Here is a 10,309-nt window from a genome sequence, read left to right as displayed (position 1 = left end):
GTAGAGACGGGGTTTCACCATGTTGACCAGGATGGTCTCGATCTCTTGACCTCGTGATCCACCCGCCTCGGCCTCCCAAAGTGCTGGGATTACAGGCTTGAGCCACCGCGCCCGGCCCCAATAGTTTATTTTAAAAGAATTTTTTATAGTGTTGTTTTACTGGGAACTTTAGATTGCTTTTCTTGTTTTCCTTGCAAACGTACCAAATCGGTGTTTCTGAAAATGCATTAGCCATAATTAACATTTATTAACCAATAGCATGAAAAACTTTGCCTTATAACATAAAGAGTTAGTTTCTGATTGTGTAGATTGCATAGTTCCTTTAAAATTTGGGCCAGATTTCTGTGTTTTTTTCTCTCTGGACAATTTTAGCACACAAAATATTTCAGTTATGCTATTGGCCTTATAGTTCTGCTTAAAAAGTAAGACACATTAACTCAACTTCTTTCGCATTTTGATAATGGTGATATTTCTTGCACAGAAAGGACTTTTAAAGCAAAATTTGGGCCTGACACAGTGGCTCATACCTGTAATCCCAGCACTTTGAGAGGCCGAGGCTGGCAGATCACCTAAGATCAAGAGTTTGAGACCAGCCTGGCCAACATGGTGAAACCCTATCTCTACTAAAAGACAAAAATTAGCCAGGTGTGGTGGTACACACCTGTAATCCCAGCTACTTGAGAGGCTGATGCAGATGGTAGGAGAATAACTTAAAACTCATGAGGCGGAGGTTGCAGTGAGCCAAGATCATGCCACTGCACACCATCCTGGGTGACAGACCAAGACTCCATCTCAAAAAAAAAAAAAAGTAAAATTTGATTCATTATTCTTCCCTTTTTTTCCCCTTTTGCAGAGTTCCAGATGCAACTACTCAATATCTAGAGCAAAGAAAGAGAGGTCTTCTGATCAAGCTTCCTCGCCCTTTTCCACAAACCCTGTGTTTCAGGGATCATGACCACTGTCTCATCTTAATCTCCCCCAAAACAAGTATTCTTCCTTTGCATTTTTCACTTGGTCACAAGATATTTGTTCTTTCTTACATTGGTAGATCTTTGCAAATATCGGAAATAATTTTCCCTTCTTTTCTACTCTTAAGGTGTGCAATTAAGGCAGTAATATGCCACGCTGTCCTCCCTACTGGATTTAAACCATGATTTTTCCTTTTTTTAAATTTTATTTTATTTTATTTTATTTTAAAGACGGGGTTTCACCGTGTTGGTCAGGCTGGTCTTGGACTCGCAACCTCAGGTGATCCACTGCCTTGACCTCCAAAGTACTTGGATTACCGGAGTGAGTCACTGCACCTGCCCTCCTTTATTTATTTTATTTTTATTTTTATTTTATTTTTGGAGAAAGAGTCTCACTCTGTCACCCAGGCTGGAGTGCAATGCCGTGATCTTGGCTAACTGCAACCTCTGCCTCCCAGGTTCAAGCAAGTCTCCTGCCTCAGCCTCCAAAGTAACTGGGATTACAGGCACCCACCACCACACCCAGCTAATTTTTGTATTTTTAGTAGAGGTGGGTTTTTGCCATGTTGGCCAGCCTGGTCTCGAACTGCTGACCTCAGATGATCCACCCGCCTCAGCCTCCCAAAGTGCAGGGATTACAAGCGTGAGCCACTGCACCTGGCCTAAAAACACTATATTTTCTAAAACTGAGCAATCAGCCAGGCATAGTGACTCACACCTGTAATTGCAGCACTTTAGGAGGCTGAGGCAGGCATATCTCTTGAGGCCAGAAGTTCAAGACTAATCTGGGCAACATGGGGAGACCCCATCTCTACACAAAATAAAAAATTAGCTGGGCAGGATGGCACACACCTGTAGTCCCAGCTATTTGGGAGGATCGCTTAAGTGAGCCATGATCATGCTACTGCACTCAGCCAGGGTGACACAGCAAGACCCTATCTCAAATAGGCAGGCAGAGAGACAGACCCAACAGACAGATGGATGGATAACTAAATCAAAAAGTTCTGCCCCATTTTTGGTAATAAAAGGGTAAGAGGAATCCAGAATACCTTCCCTTTCAGAATCAGTAAACTTAACCTAGTTACAGGCAAAACTTTATTCTCAAAATGCAAAGGATCAGAATTGCTCAAATATTTTTTAAAAAGAAGTCTCACAGGCAGATGGCCGGAACTAGTGTGAGTAAAAGCTAAGAGTTCTTATTATTTAGAGTCAAGTACCAGTAAAACAACCATTTTCTTAGTCCACATTTCTTGATGTCCTTCAGATTTCGCTTCATTGCTTATTTCAAAAGACCTGAATGAGGCCTGGACTACTTTGGGAAATCATTCTTTTTGGGGGGTGAGGGATGGAGTCTTGCTGTGTTGCCCAGGCTGGAGTGCAGTGGTGCGTTCTCAGCTTACTGCAATCTCCACCTCCTGGATTCAAGCGATTCTCCTGTCTCAGCCTCTTGAGTAGCTGGGATTACAGGTGCGCTTCATCACACCTGGCTAATTTTTGTATTTTTAGTAGATACAGAGTTTCACCATGTTGGCCAGGATGGTCTCTAACTCCTGACCTCAGGTGATCCGCCTACCTCAGCCTTCCAAAGTGCTGGGATTACAGGTATCAGGCATGGAGCTGGGCTGCGGAATCATTCTTGATAGAATAGATATCTAAAACATTGTTTCCATACAGGCAGAAAACCCGCCTCTAATTTATTTTCAGTGAAAGAGATGCACAATGGCAACAAATAAAAGGGTACAAAATAAATTGTAACAAATCAAACAGGACAAAAGAACTTATAGTGAAAAGCAACCAAGCTTCATCTTAACTCTACCTCCAGGGCCACTCCCCAGGGACAACATCTTTTACATGTCTTTGTTTGTTTGTTTGTTTGGAATTACTTCAATATTTCTAAATATGCTCATATTAACTTTAGACAGTATTTAATTACTCCCTGCTATAGCTGATAAAGATTATGTTAATACTCACTGGTCCAGTGTTTAACAGTTATATTAAGTTTGTGTCTTTCCTTGGTTTTCTTTTCTTTGTAATTTTATTTTATTTTATTTTATTTGAGACAGAATCTCCCTCTGTTGCCCATGCTGAAGTGCAATGGTGTGATCTTGGCTCACTACAACTTCTGCCTCCCAGATTCAAGCGATTCTCCTGCCTCTGCCTCCCGAGTAGCTGGGACTACAGGTGTGAACCACTATGCCCCACTAACGTTTGTATTTTTAGTAGAGATGGGATTTCACCATTTTGGTCAGGCTAGTATCAAACTCCTGACCTCAGGTGGTCTGCCCACCTCAGCTTCCCAAAGTGCTGGGATTACAGGTGTGGGCTACCACACTTCTTTGTAACTGAATAATACAAGATAAAACACTAGATAACATTTTGACTTTAGATAGTATTACAGCTCTCCACTATTAACACCACCATTCTTCCTTCACACCTTCTACTCACCTCCCTTAAACACAAGAAGTCTTTTGTGTTTTGTCCATAGATTGATACAGTTAAGAGCCAACTTCCAGACTAAGGAGGGTGCTTGGATTACATTTTCTCTTTTACAAAACCACTGAACCACTGTGAAAACCATTAGAAAACCACTCAAATGAAAATGCAGAGAACATCAGGATCAAATGGATTATATTCCCTTATTTACAATTGCCCAAATATCTGTGCTTCATATTTAGATCTCAAAGAGGCTGGGCACAGTGGCTCATACCTGTCATCCTAGCACTTTGAGAGGCCAAGGTAGCAGATTACTTGAGCCCAGCAGTTCAAGACCAGCCTGAAAAATATGGTGAAATCCTGGCTTTAAAAAAATTAGTTGGATGTGGTGACACACACCTGTAGTTCCAGCTACTCAGGAGGCTGAGGTGGAAGGATCACTTGAGCCTGGGAGTTCGAGGCTACAAAAAGCCATGATAGCACCACTGTACTCCAGCCTGGGTGACAGAGAGAGACTCCACCTCAAAAACAAAACAACAATGAAAACCAAATTTCCCCAGCTCTACTCAAAATACAAAAATTAGCTGGGCGTGGTGGCAGGTGCCTGTAATCCCAGCTACTCGAGAGTCTGAGCCAGAAGAATCACTTGAACCCAAGAGGCAGAGGTTAAACAGTGAGCTAAGATTGCACCTTTGCACTCCAGCCCAAGTGACAAGAGCGAGACCACATCTCAAAAAAAAAAAAAAAAGCAAACTTGTATAGCTTTGTTTTTCCTGAAGTTTCAAATTGCATTTTGCCTCCTGGATCTTTTACCTAATTTATCATATCAAGTTTTTCCATTTACAGAGATGATCTCTCTTTTGCCCCTGATACGTACCCCTAAAGAACGTTGGGCCTTCTGCCTCCATTTAATCTAATTGTTCCTTAATTCTGCTGTACCACTAAAAACTTCCCTTTACTGTACTCCAAAGTTAGAGCCATTCTTTCCTAGTGTCTATGTCTTCTATATGGTTTGGCTGTGTCCCCACCCAAATCTCATCTTGAATTGTAGCTCCCGCAATTTCCATGTGTTGTGGGAGGGACCTGGTGGGAGTAATTGAATCATGAGGGGTGAGTCTTTCTCACACTATTTTCAAGACGGTCAATAAGTCTCATGAGATCTGATGGTTTTGTAAAGGGGAGTTTCCCTGCAACAAGCTCTCTTCTCTTGTCTGCCACCATGTAAGGTGTGTCTTTCCCTTCCACCATGATCATGAGGCCTCCTCAGACACATGGAACTGTGAGTCCATTAAACCTTTTTCTTTTGTAAATTACCAGTCTCTGGTGTGTCTTTCATGAGCAGCATGAAAATGTACTAATACAGTAAATTGGCACCAGAAGAGTGGGGCACTGCTGAAAAGATACCCAAAAATGTAGAAGCAACTTTGGAACTGGGTAACAAGCAGGGGTTTGAACAGTTTGGAGGGCACAGAAGAAGACAGGAAAATGTGGGAAAGTTTGGAACTCCCTAGAGGCTTGTTGAATAGCTTTGGCCAAAATGCTGATGATGATATGGACAATGAAATTCAGGCTGAGGTGGTCTCAAATGGAGCTGGAGATAAAGAACTTATGGGAACTGGAGCAAAGGTGGCTTTTGTTACGTTTTAGCAAAGAGACTGGCAGCATTTTGCCACAGCCCTAGAGATTTGTTGAACTTTGAACTTGAGGGAGATGATTTAGGGTATCTGACAGAAGAAATTTCTAAGCAGCAAAGCAAGAGGTGACTTGGGTGCTGTTAAAGGCATTCAGTTTTCAAAGGGAAACAACATAAAACTTCAGAAAGTTTTCAGACTGACAGTGAAACAGAAAAAATCCCATTTTCTGAGGAGACATTCAAGCAGGCTGCAGAAATTTGCATAAGTAACAAGGGGCTGAATTAATCACCAAGACAATGGGGAAAATGTCTCCAAAGGCTGGAAGTGGTGGCTCATACCTGTAATCCCAACACTTTGGGAGGCTTAGGCAAGTGGATCACTTGAGGTCAGGAGTTTGAGACCAGCATGGCCAACATGGTGAAAAATACCATCTCTACTAAAAATACCAAAAAAATAGCTGGACATGGTGGCACACACCTGTAGTTGCAGTTACTTGGGAGGCTGAGGCAGGAAAATCATTTGAACCCAGGAGGTCAAGGTTACAGTGAGCTGAGGTTGCACCATTGCACTCCAGGGCAAGAGAGAGAGAAAAAAAAGGGCATGTCAGAGACCTTTGCAGAAGACCCTCCCATCACAGGCCTGGAAGCCCATAAGGAAAAAATGGTTTCATGGGCCAGTACCAGGGTCCCTCTGTTCTATGCATTCTAGGGACTTGGTGCCCTGTGTCCCAGCCACTCCAGCCATGACTAAAAGGGGCCAAGGTACAGCTTGGGCCATGGCTTCAAGCCCCAAACATTGGCGGCTTCCATATGCTGTTCAGCCTGTGGGTGCACGGAAGTCAAGAATTGAGGAAGCTCTGCCTAGATGTCCAGGCAGAAGTTTGCTGCAGGGGCAAGGCATTCAGGGAGAACCTGTGCTAGGGCAGTGCAGAAGGTAAATGTCATGTGGGCAGCCCCACACAGAGTACCCACTGGGTCACTGCCTAGTGGAGCTGTGAGAAGAAGAAGACCACCATCCTCCAGACTCCAAAATGTACCACGCACCTGGAAAAGCTGCAGGCACTCAACACCATCCCATGAAAGCAGCAAGGAGGGAGGCTGTACCCTGCAAAGCCACAGGGGTAGAGCTGCCCAAGACCATGGGAACCCACCTCTTGCATCATTGTGACCTGGATGTGAGACACAGAATCAAAGGAGATCATTTTGGAGCATTAAGATTTGACTGCCCTGCTGAATTTCAGACTTACATGGGGCCTTAGCCCCTTTATTTTAGCCAATTTCTCCCATTTGGAATGGCTGAATTTATCCAATGCCTGTACCCTCATTTTATCTAGGAAGTAACTAATTTCCTTTTGATTTTACTGCCTCATAGGCAGAAGGGACGTGCCTTGCTTCAGATGAGACTTTGGACTGTGGACTTTTGAGTTAATGCTGAAATGAGCTAAGACTTTGGGGGACTGTTGAGAAGCATGATTGGTTTTGAAATGTGAGGACATGAGATTTGGGAGAGGGTGGGGCAGAATGATATGGTTTGGCTGTGTCCCCAACAATCTCATCTTGAATGCAGCTCCCATGATTCCCACGTGTTGTGGTAGGGATCTGGTGGGAGATAATTGAATCTTGGGGGTGGGTCTTTCCCATGCTATTCTCATGATAGTGAATAAATCTCATGAGATCTGATGATTTTATAAAGGGGAGCACAAGCGCTCTTCTCTTGTCTGCTGCCATGTGAGACATGGCTTTCACCTTCTGCCATGATTGTGAGGCCTCCCCAACCATGTGAAACTGTAAGTCCATTAAACCTCTTTCACTTATAAATTGCCCAGGTATGTCTTTATCAGCAGTGTGAAAATGAAGTAATATAGTCTTCTTAGTTTATCTTCTTATTTTGCTGGAGAACGTCACCAGCTACTTATGAAAGAATGGAAGATAAATTTCCAGTTTTTGGATATTTGAAAATATTTCAATTCTGCTGAGACTTAGTTTGAATTACATTCCCTCAAAATCTCAAGGCATTATGTAGTATAATATATTCTAGTTTTCAGTGATGCTGATAAATTGGATAGAAGTCTGGTCATATTCTTAACAGATTAACTTTTTTTGTGTGTGTGTGATGGATTCTCACTCTGTGACCCAGGCTGGAGGGCAGTGGTGCAATCTCAGCTCACTGCAACCTCTACCTCCTGGGTTCAAGCAGTTCTCCTGCCTCGGTCTCCCAAGTAGCTGGGATTACAGGCATGCACCACCATGCCTGGACAATTTTGTAGTTTTAGTAGAGACGGGGTTCACCATATTGGCCAGGCTGGTCTTAAACTCCTTACCTCAGGTGATCTGCCTGCCTTGGCCTCCCAAAATGCTGGGATTACAGGCATGAGCCACTGTGCCTGGCCAATAATTAACTTTTTTCCTCATTAAACTTTTTTAATCGGTCTCAAAATTCTGTGACAAACTTTTATTCAAGTTGTTTCCATTAAAAAGTACTGATTTTAAAAACTAATAACGTAAAACTGCCACATGCAAAAAAGAAGACTAAAGTGGTCCACAAAACATTCTCCTTTCCTTCTGAAGGTTTCATGATGCATTGTTATCATTAACCAGTCTTTTACTACTAAACTTAAATGGCCAATTGAAACAAACAGCTCTGAGACCATTCTTCCACCACTGATTAAGAACGCTGTGGCAGGTATTAGGGATAATATTCATTTAGCTTTCTGAGCTTTCTGGGTAGTCTTGGTGTCCTTGCTGGAGGACAAGACCTCCAGCAGCACCTTCTTGTCCACTGCTTTGATGACATCTACAGCAACTGTCCATCTCATATCATGAACAGCAAAGCAACCCAGAAGTGGATAGTCCAAGAAGCTCTCAAAACACATGGATTTGTCAGGAACCATATCAACGATGGCAGCATCACCAGTCTTTAAGAATTTAGGGCCATCTTTTAGCTTTTTAACAGAATGGCGATCAATCTTTTCCTTCAGCTCAGCAAACTTTCATGCAATGTGAGCCATGTGGCAATCCAGTACAGGGGCATAGCCAGCACTGATTTGTTCAGGATAATCACCTGAGCAGTAAAGCCAGCTGCTTCCATTGGTGGGTCATTTTTGCTGTCATCACCAACATTGCCATGACGAACATCCTTGACTGACACATTCTTGACATTGAAGCCCACATTGTCCCCAGGAAGAGCTTCACTCAAAGTTTCAGAGCGCATTTTGACAAATTTTACTTCAGTTGTAAAGGTGACCACCATACCAGGTTTGAGAACACCAGTCTGCCCTCAGCCAACAGGAGCATTACCAATACCAGTAATTTTGTAGACATCCTGGAGAGGCAGGTGCAAGGGCTTGTCAGTTGGATGAGTTGGTGGTAGGATGCAGTCCAGAGCCTCAAGCAGTGTGGTTCCACTGGAATTGCCATCCTTATGGGTGACCTTCCATCCCTTGAACGAAGGCATGTTAGCACTTAGCTCCAACATGTTGTCACCATTCCAACCACAAATTGGCACAAATGCTACTGTGTGAGGGTTGTAGCCAGTTTTCTCAATGTAAGTGCTGACTTCCTTAAAGATTTCCTCATAGCTTTTCTGGCTGTAGGGTGGCTCAGTGGAATCCATTTTGTTAATACCAACAATTATTGTTTCGCACCCAGTTTGTAAGCCAGCTGGGCATGCTCTCGGGTCTGCCCATTCTTGGAGATACCAGCTCCAAATTCACCAACACCAGCAGCAACAATCAGGACAGTGCAGTCAGCCTGAGATGTCCCTGTAATCATGTTTTTGATGAAGTCTGTGTCCTGGGGCATCAATGAGAGTCATGTAGTACTTGCTGGTCTCAAATTTCCACAAGGAGTTATCAATGGTGATACCATGTTCATGCTCAGCTTTCAGTTTATCCAAGACCCAGGCATACTTGAAGGAGCCCCTTCCCATCCCAGCAGCCTCCTTCTCAAATTTTTCAATGGTTCTTTTGTCGATGCCACCGTATTTGTAGATCAGATGGCCAGTAGTGGTGAAATTGCCGGAATCTATGTGTCCAATGACGACAATGTTGATATGAGTCTTTTTCTTTCCCATTTTGGCTCTTAGGGGTAGTTTTCACAACACCTGTTTTCTAGTGGCAAACTCGTTGCAAAAAAGCAATAATTAAATTTTTAATCCCCTCATTACCACCAGAAATTGATCCTTCATGTTTAATTAATTTAGTAAGCTATAAATCATCTCTGGGTTAAAATACATTATGGAAACATATTCAGATCACTTTTGCAATCTTTCATTACATATATTTTATAATCAAGTTATTTTTTCTCCCCCAAATGCCACCCTCCCCAATCAAGTCATTTCTGAAAAAGAACTTTTTTTTTTTTTTTTTTGAGATGGAGTCTTGCTCTTGTCGCCCAGGCTAGAGTGGAAATCAGTCTGGGAATCAACAGCATGGGTACAAAAAAAAAAAATCTACATTAAAACTCTTTGTTGGAATCCTTTACACTTTCCGCAGGACATAAACTAAAATAACCTGTTATGCAATTAGTCACAAATACAGTCCTCAAAATTTTTGCCCATACACAGGCATATTTGTCTAAAACATGCCTTCTTTGTAGCAGCTAGGCCCTGCCACTGCTGTGCTTGGCTGAGTTCACAAATCTGTTGTAACCTGTAGCTTCCCTGTCATTTCTCTGGCTCTCCTCACTTGATAAGCTTAGTTTCCTAATTAAAATCTGCCACTGCCATAACTACTGCTGTTACTGGAACTTCCATAGCCACTTTGGTTTTGTGGTTTGGCAAAGTATTGGCCTCCACCACCATAGGGGCCAGAGTTTCTGCCTCCAAAGTTTCCTCCCTTCATGGGTCCAAAATTTGAAGACTGATTGTCGTAATTGCCAAAATCACTGTAGCTTCCACCACCTCCAAAATTACTTCCATTGTTACCAAATCCGTTATAGCCATCCCCACTGCCATCATATCCACCACCACCACAGCTGCCACCAAAGCCACCATGACCGTTGAAGTTTCCTCCACAACCAAAGTTGTCATTCCCACTGAAACCACCTCCACAACCACCACCACATTGTCGTGACCATTCACAGTATGGTATTTCTGAATGGCAATCATAAGATAACCATTCTCTTGGTTAAGATAGTGGATAACCATGGAGTCATGGTCATCAAAGTTACAAAGGCAAAGCCCCTTTTCTTGGCACTGCCTCTGTCAGTCATGATTTCAATCACTTCAATTTTCCATATTGTTCAAAGTAATCTCTTGGGTGACATTCTTCAGTTT

General features: G+C 42.8%; 2 pseudogenes across 1 annotated transcript; both read right to left on the bottom strand.

Annotated features, from left to right (window-relative positions):
* Positions 1-7,434: 7,434 nt before the first annotated feature.
* On the bottom strand, positions 7,435-9,137 carry LOC108304203 (annotated as a pseudogene). The gene has a single exon (XR_001825162.2). The product of XR_001825162.2 is annotated as a putative elongation factor 1-alpha-like 3 (transcript).
* A 488-nt stretch (positions 9,138-9,625) lies between these two features.
* Positions 9,626-10,309, bottom strand: part of LOC108304204 — a 1,362-nt pseudogene continuing 678 nt past the window's right edge.

This window comes from Cebus imitator, unplaced genomic scaffold (assembly GCF_001604975.1).
Source record: "Cebus imitator isolate Cc_AM_T3 unplaced genomic scaffold, Cebus_imitator-1.0 Scaffold53, whole genome shotgun sequence".
NCBI classification, from domain to species: Eukaryota; Metazoa; Chordata; class Mammalia; order Primates; family Cebidae; genus Cebus; species Cebus imitator.
Note: the sequence above shows the minus strand (reverse complement) of the source record. Positions and strands in the feature narration are given on the sequence as shown.